The sequence below is a fragment of the Dipodomys spectabilis genome, unplaced genomic scaffold, assembly GCF_019054845.1.
Source record: "Dipodomys spectabilis isolate Male_0828 unplaced genomic scaffold, ASM1905484v1 ptg000115l, whole genome shotgun sequence".
NCBI lineage: Eukaryota > Metazoa > Chordata > Mammalia > Rodentia > Heteromyidae > Dipodomys > Dipodomys spectabilis.
This window is the reverse complement of record NW_024870792.1, coordinates 16,559,901-16,568,768: the sequence shown is the minus strand read 5'-3', so window position 1 is coordinate 16,568,768 and position 8,868 is coordinate 16,559,901.

Here is an 8,868-nt window from a genome sequence, read left to right as displayed (position 1 = left end):
TGGAGGAGTATTGGTGTGAATTCTGCTTTGAAGGCCTTGTAGAATTCCGCTGTAAATCCATCTGGTCCTGGGCTTTTCTTAGATGGAGGTCTCTTATTACTGTTTCTATTTCAATGCTTAATATGGGCCTGTTAAGTTGGTTTAACTCACTTGTTTTAGTTTTTACATGTCAATATTTGCTAGGAAATCTTCCATTTCTTCCACATTCTCAAACTTATTAGCATAAAGGTTTGAGAAGTATTTCCTTAACATGTTCTGGATCTTAGTTGTTTTTGTGGTGATGTTTCCATTTTCATCTCTGAGTTTGTTTTTTTGGTTGTGTTTTCTTCTTTTTCTGATAAGACTTGCTAAATTTTGTTAATTTTTACAAAGAACCAACTCTTTGTTTTTTGATTCTTTCTATGGTTTTTGTGGATTCTAATTCATTTAATTCTGATTTAATTTTAATTATTTCTTTCTGTCTACTGGATTGGGTTTAGTTTGCTGCTCTTTTTTAAGGAGGTTCAGATGTCTCATTAAATTGTTGGTTTCATTGACATAAGAACTCAGAGCTAAAAATCTTGCCTCTGGGTACTGCTTTTGCTGTTTCCCAGAGGAGCTGGTAATTTGCGTGTTCATTTTTGTTAAATATCATGAACATTTGAATTTCCTTTCTAATCTCTTCATGACCCAATGGTGATTCAACATTGTGTTGTTAAGTCTCCATGTGTTTCAGGGCTTTCTTTGGTGGCTTTGGGTGTTGAGTTGTAATTTTATTCCCTTGTGGTCTGAGAAAATGCAGGGCATAATTTCAATGTTTCTGAATTTGGACAAGTTTGCTTTGTGACCTAAAATGTGGTCTATTTTGGACAATGTTCTGTGTGCTGCTGAGAAAAATGTGTATTCTGATGTTGCTGGGTGAAATATTCGGTAGATCTCTGTTAAGTCTAGTTGATCTAAGCAGTTGTTTAGATATGCAGTTTCTCTGTTGAGTTTTTGCCGATTGATCTATCTAGTGGGGATGGTGGTGTGTTAAAGTCCCCAATAATTAATGTCTTTGGATCTATGTGAGATTTGAGGGAAAGTAGTGTTTCTTGGATAAATTTGGGTGCTGTGTTGTTTGGTAAATAGATATTTAGAATTGTAATATCTTCCCTTAATTAGTATGTAGCGCCCTTCTTTATCTTTTCTCACTAATTTTAATTTGAAGTCTATTTTATCTGATATTAGGCCTGCAACTCCCACCTTTTTATGGGGGCCTTTGCTTTGTAGATTTTATTCCAGCCTTTCACTTTCAGAATATGTTTGTTTTTATAGGCAAGATGTGACTCTTGAAGGCAGCAGATAGAAGGATCTTGATTTATAATCCAACTAGACAGTCTATGTCACTTGACTGGAGAGTTAAGTCCATTAATATTGAGGGTTAGGACTGAGAGTTGTTTGGTAGTTCCTGCCATGTTATCCATCTTCTTGGGGGCTGCAACAGCTGGGTTCTTCCTATGGTTCTTGGATTCTAGTTTGGGTGTGTTTTCTTGGCCTTTATTGTGGTCTTGTTAGTTTTCTATGTGTAGGACATCTTTAAGGATCTTTTGTAAGGTTGGTTTCATGGAGATATATTGTTTCAGTTTTTCTTTGCTATGGAAGGTTTTTATTTGACCTTGGATTATGAAGGAGTGTTTAGCTGGGTACAGTATTCTTGGTTGATGGTTGTTTGTCTTTAGGGCATGGCATACATCATTCCATGCTCTTCTTGCTTTAATTGTCTCTGCTGAGAAATCTGAGGTGATTCTAATTGGTTTCCCTTTATAAGTGATTGATCTTTTCTCCTTGACAGCTTTAAGGATCCTTTCCTTAGTCTGAATTGATCCTGTGTGGATTATAATATCATGGTGGGATGTCCTGTTCTGGTCTGGTCTATTTGGGGTTCTAAATCTTCTTGTATCTGAATGGGCCTATCCTTTTGCATTTTTGGGAAGTTCTCTGCTAGGATCTTGTTAAATAAGTATCCTAGACCATTAACTTCTGTCTCTAGGTGCTCCTCTATACCCATTATCCTCAGATTAGGCCTTCTGATGGTATCTTCCAAATGTTGAATAGATCTATCATATTTCTTGGATTTGTCTTGGATCATTGTCTGTTCTTTCTCTATAATATCTAGGCTGTCTTCAATCCCCAAGATTCGATCTTCTGCATGGTCTAACCTACTGTTAAGACTTTATACTTTGTTTTTTATTTCCTTTCCTTCTAATTGGTCAGCTTTGATGGCTTCAAATTCTTTGTTGGAACTTTGTTTTAGATCTTGTATGAACTTCTTTACTTCCTTAATTTGGTGTTCAGTGTTTACGCTCAAATCACTTAGCTGATTAGTTATGGTTTCCTTGGACTCCCTTTCCCTCTGATGGGCTCCATTTAGCATTCCCTTTGTAGTCTCCCTGGATTCCTTCAGCTGTCTGTTTATGGATTCCATGAATGCCTCTATTGATCTTTGACTGTTCTCAGCCTGCTCATGCAATTCCTGTATTAATCTTTGAGTAGCTTCCTTATGCTCATGAGATTCCTGTAGTAATTTTTGGTTAGCCTCAACATGCTTGTGAAGTTCCTGTATTAATCTTTGGTTTGCCTGGTCTTGCTCCCTATCATGCTAGCACTGAGTCCTTTGCAGGTTTTCAATCTTTTCATTCACCATGTTTACCAGTAGTGTTTGTAGAGCTTTTTGGCAACTCTCCTCTGGATTATTCATTAACTTTTCTGTCACCTGGTTATCCTGAGTGACAGCTGAGATACCCAGACTTGTCATTTTTCTTGTGTTTCTCCAGCTTGTTCTGCCCATTTGGTATGAAAGTAATACCAGTTTTGTGCTAGAACACTATATTAAGGCAAGCATCAACCAGAGTCCTGTAGTTGCACAGTCAAAATGGCTGCAGATACAATCTGGCTCAACAGATACAATCTATTCAACATCATATAACTATGGATTAATGGGCTAAAAACATTAAAGAAGGATTCAGCAAACCAGAAATTATTAAGTTGAGGGAGAATTGTGGGGAAAAATAGGATTAGAGGGATGTGGAGAGGCAAAGGAGAGTGAATTTAACCAAGTACTAATCTCAGAGAGGGAAATGGATAGGACAGGATAGGAGAAAGATAAAAAAACAAAAATAAGTGGAAAAACAAAAATTTACATTTGAAAAATGAATCACTTAAAAATTATATAAGTAGGGGCTGGGAAGGTGACTCAGTGGTAGAGTGCTTGCCTTGCATGCCTGAGGCCCTGGGTTCGATTCCTCAGCACCACATAAGCAAAAAGAAAAAAGCTGGAAGTGGCGCTGTGGACCAAGTGGTAGAGTGCTAGCCTTGAGCTGAAGAGCTGAGGGACAGCACCCAGGCCCAGATTTCAGGCCCCACGACCGGACCCAAAAAAAAATTATATAAGTATAGAGAAATGATATTGAGAGAAAAAAGGATAGGATGATAGAAGGGAAACCATAAAAAGGAAAAATGAAAAAATAAAAAATAAAAATTCTTAAAATTGGAATACTTGAAAGCTATATAGGTTTAAAGAAATAATACTACTATTAAGGAAGTTAAGCCTAAGAAGTTGTGAATTGAGTAATAAATTTCTGGATTAAGTATGTACACAATGAGGGATAAGGTCTAATAATTGATGACGGTATATATCTGGGGATGAGCAGAACAGCAATTAAGTCCCACAAAAAAGGAAGGAAAGAGAAAAAAAAGAAAAAAAGAGACCAAACTGTCAAAAGAGTTTTTTAAAAAAGCACACACACACATACACTCCTACAATAAAAATTATGAAAGAACAAAAGAAAAAAATAGAAAACAATTTAAATAATAATAAAAAAATCAGTAGACAAAAGAGTTCTTTGATTTTTGGGGGTGGGGGGAGGGGGAGAGGAAGATCTTATATCTCCCTTGTGTCTGTAATCAGTCTCTTGGTGGAGTTTCTGGTCTGCTTGTGGTGTTTGGTTTTCCTGTGGTTTGATTGGTTTCTTAAGTCAGTTTGTTTGAGCAGGCAGACAGCTCTGCTTTACTCAGGACTTTGTGATCCTCCTCCCAGGCTAGTTCAGTGGGCGGGAGATGTGCTTTGAGTATCCAAAAGAGGGAGATGGCTGTTTTCTCTAGTTTGGAGATGCTATAATGAGGCTAGGTTCTGGGTAGGGTTGAGGCCTTTCAGCAAACAGTAGCTTTTCTCTGAGAGGCTAGCTCCTGAAACACTCACAGAGCCCAGCCTGGAGCCATTCTCAGAGTTTATGTTTACTGAGTTTCAATTGTTTGTCTAGGCTGCTATAGAGAGAGGCAACCTCTGACTCTGTCTACTCAATGATGAAAGCCACTCCTCCAGGGGCAGAGATGCCTTTGCCTGGGAGGAGTGACTTTCCCCTGGGTGGAGCTGAGCCTGGCAGGTCAGTTCAGGTTCCTGTGATCTGCTAATGGCTCCAATTGTTTCCTTCCAAGGCCTGGGTTAGAGCTAGCTGCTCAACCAGCCTTTTTCAGTATCAAAGATGGAGATCTCCTCTGGTGGTGGAAGCAGAGCTGCCTTCCCACTGGGGCTCCGTGAGAAGGAGTGAGGCTGTCAGTGTTCTACTCACACTAGACTCTTGGTTCCTGGGCCATCCCTGGTCTGTGATCAGCAGGATAAAGATTTCTGCTCCTTGTCAGTTCTTGCTGGTGGTGAGTAGAATTCGCTGGCAGATCACATCTGGCGCCTTTGTTCTGGACTTTCTCTGTTTATATGGTGGCCATCGCAGCAGTAGCCACCGCCTCCGCAGTCACGGGCAGGTGCTCAGATCTGTCTCCTTGACCAAGCTGCCTGGAATTTCCCTCTCTGGCAAAACTCTTTGTACTGTGATGGCACACTTGGTGTGATTCTCTAGCCTAGGACTGTTAGCCAGAACACTAAAACTGCTTTCTATGAGAGAGCTTGTTTAGCCTCCAGCTTCTCCTCCGCCATCTTCTTCCGGGCTCAGTCTTAAATGTTTTTAACATACAAAGCTAGAAGTTTCTTAGGATCCAACCTGACACTTTTGATCTTCTCTGGGTGCAGATTAGGCCACCTGCATTTTCTAGATTGTTCACTTGTGTCTTGGATGGGAACCATCTTAGGAGAGGTCTTATAATCAAATCTTGTAGCTGGGGAAAGTAGGAAAACCTGCATTTTCATATTTCCAAGCCCTAAGACTCTTGTCCCCCTTCATGGGGTAAACGAACTACTATTCTGACAATTTGGATTCAAATCCATAGATACATAAATTGGATTCAAATTTATAGACACAAAAAATGTACGAATTGTGGGAAGAGAAAGCTGCAATGATGATGGAAGCTGAGGGTGAACATGTCAATGGAGGTATTAGAAAAGCCCTGGTAAGAAGGGAGAGGCTGGCTGTGATTGAGTATGAGCTGGGATACTAAGACAAAGAACTGTGAGGGACTACAGAATCAGAGTCCCACGCCTTGCCCAGCCAAGCATATGCTTTGGTTTGACTACTTTGTACACTCATGGAGGACTGACTAGTCACGGAGGACTAGATTGATTGGTGGAAAGCAGCCATTGCTTAAGAATTTTCAATACCAAATCCACAAAGGCATATGTACTTCTGGTATATATGCCATTCATACCTATGGTGAAAGTAGTCCATGGGCTCAGTTGATGGGAGCAATTTCAGTGTGTCTTCTAACTCCACCCCGTAACAGGATTGCTTATGGGAAAACACTGATAGGATTTCAGCTCAACAGGAAGGCAGGACAACAGGGCTTAGTCTGAAAAAACCTTTTTCTGGTGTAACTGGTTTGAATTCCAGAGAGAAAAACAGCTGCCCCTGACAAAGTAAGTGTAAAAGAAAACTGGTTGGCAGAAATATCTTCTTCCCCTTGGCAAGGAAGAACTAGTGATTACCTTTATTATTTTGTTTTCAATAGTTATTTTATCCTTCTCTGTTATATCTTCTAACTTTATCCCATATACTTTTCTTGTCTTCCTCTCCTTGGTGTTTTTTCTTTTTCCCCTTCTCCTCTTTATTAATTGTTAATACCTTTAGCTTTATTTTTTTTTAATTCCTAGTTTAAAACTATCCTAGTTTCTTTCTTTTCTAATCTTATTGGGGGTGTAATTGGTATTGTCAATTACTTTTTAAAAATCACATTTATATATCTGATTCAGTTTTGATTGTTGCTTTTGTTACTACTGGCTACTCTCCTCCTCTGAGTAATGGTTGGGACTATAACTACAGAGAAGAAAATGCTTATTTAAAAACTCCAACCTGAAAGTGGTATATATTCCAACAAAAATATACAAATTACAATGTAAAAATATGAAATATTAAATACATCAGAAATGTGAAAAATAAGATAAAATGACTCACTCAAAAACGTATCAATTTTCACATCACACATGAAGATATAGAATGGTTGAAATTCTGTACAAAGAATTAAAAAATGTAATTTTAGTCACGTATGGTGGCTCTTTTGTAATCCTAACTAATTCGAAGGCTGAGATGAGGGAAATCACAGCTCAAGGCCAGCCCAGACAAAATCTTTGTGAGAAAACTAAAAATACAACACGCTATAGTCCATCAATACCAATCTCAGGCATTTATCCAAAGATTACAAGTCAAGATGTAATAAAGATGCTTGCCCACTCATTGCTCTACTATTTGCCATAGCTAAGTTATGGAAACATCCCAGATGTCCTACAACTGATGAATAGATCAAGAAAATGTGGTAGGGCTGGGAAGGTGGCTCAGTGGTAGATTGCTTGCCTTGCATGCATGAGGCCCTGGGTTCGATTCCCCAGTACCACATAAGCAAAAAGAAAAAAGCTGGAAGTGGCACTGTGGCTCAAGTGGTAGAGCGCTAACCTTGAGCTGAAGAGCTGAAGGACAGCGCCCAGGCCCAGAGTTCAGGCCCCACGACCAGACCCCCCCCCCAAAAAAAAAAGAAAATATGGTGTATATAATAGAATCTGCTTATCTATGAGTAATAATAATAATTTTTAATTTGCAGCAAATCTATAGACCTGGAAAAACTTAGAAGTCAGACTCAGAGAGAGACTAAGGGCACATATTTTCTCATATGAGTGAAGTTAGATCTAAACTATAAGCATACATGAAAAATATTTAGGGCCATTTGTATACATACTCCATAAAATGGACTAAATTATAGGATATATAGAGGTGGATTCTCCTGATGTAATTCATCTGACCAATTAATTGACAGTTTAACAAAATGAATATCAGGAAGCTGAGACATGGTTTGTCTGAAGAGGTTGGGACTTAGGCATGAGGAGAAAGATTAACAGAGAGAAGAATGATGGACAAATAGTTATAAGGCTCAATGTACATGGAACCAGGTAACTTTAAGGGATGGGTGGGGTTGGGATAAATGGGTGAGATGACCGAAGGGGTGACACTGATCAAGATGCATTATACTCATACACTGACATGTTGAGTTAAAACTTCTTTATACAACTACTTAAAGATAGAAAAAGTTGGGCTGGGCAGGTGGCTCAGTGGTAGAGTGCTTGCCTTGCATGCATGAGGCCTTAGGTTCGATTCCTCAGCACCACATGAAAAGAAAAAGCTGCAGTGGTGCTGTGGCTCAAGAAGTAGAGCACTAGCCTTGAGCTGAAGAGCTGAGGCACAGAGCCCAGGCCCAGAGTTCAAGCCCCATAACTGACCAAAAAAAAAAAAAGATAGCAAAAGTTTTGAAGCTCCATCTTGACAGAAAAATAAGGTTAGAGTACCATAAGCCTGTCATGTCCAACTATGGTAGGAAGTGTAAATAAGAAAATTGTGGTCTAGGCTGGCCCAGGCAGAAAATGAAACTGTCTCAGAAATAACAAAAGCAACTGCCAGGAGGTATGACTAAAGTGGTAGGCAGGCTTAAAGGTTTTTTTTTTAATATATATTCCACATTTTTAATAAGTTTTTTTATTGTGAGAATACTATACAGAGGAGGGGTTACAGTTACATGAGCAAGGTAATGAGTACATTTCTTGTCAAGCATTGTTGTCTCCTCCTTTGTTTTTCCCCTACCATCCCCCTTCCCTCCCATCTCCACAACTACACATTTTCTTGATCCAACCAAATCCACTGAGGGGCATCTGAGTTGATACCATGTATTAACCTTATTAATTAATAAATGCAATAGACTTAAAGAGACTTCTTTGAACAAGAAATAAGAATGGCAATAGACACATAAAGAGATGTTTGACATCTCTGGCCATGAAAAGAAATGCAAATTAAAACAACATTGAGATTTCACTTCACACAAACTACAATGGCCATTTTCAAGAAAACTAACAATAACAGATGCTAGCAGGGATGTGGCCAAAAGGGAACACTACTACACTGTTGGTGGGAATGTAAACTTATTCAACCACTCTAGAAAGCAGTATGGCGGTTCCTTAAAAGACCATGTAATTGTAACCCCTCTGTACGGTATTTTCACAATAAAAATTTTTTTAATTTTATTTTATTTTATTTGAGATCATACCGTACAGTGGGGTTACAATTACATGGGTAGGATAATGCATACATTTCTTACCAAGCATTGCAACCTCCTCCTTTGTTTACCCTTCAGGCAGGCTTAAAGGTTTTAAAGCCCAGTACGGCCAAAAAAAAAAAAAAAATATATATATATATATATATATATATATAATTTCAAAAATGATAGCGACTTTCAAAGAGTACTTATTCAATCAGATGAATGATGTAAGGAAGTTGCTAAAGATCTGTATGAGAATGGACAGTAAATTCAACAAGGAAATTGAGATTTTGAGGGAAAAAATGAAAATATTGGTAATGAAAAAGTCAATACATAAAATAAAAAACAAAGTGGAAATCACCATAAATCGCTATAGACTAGATCAAA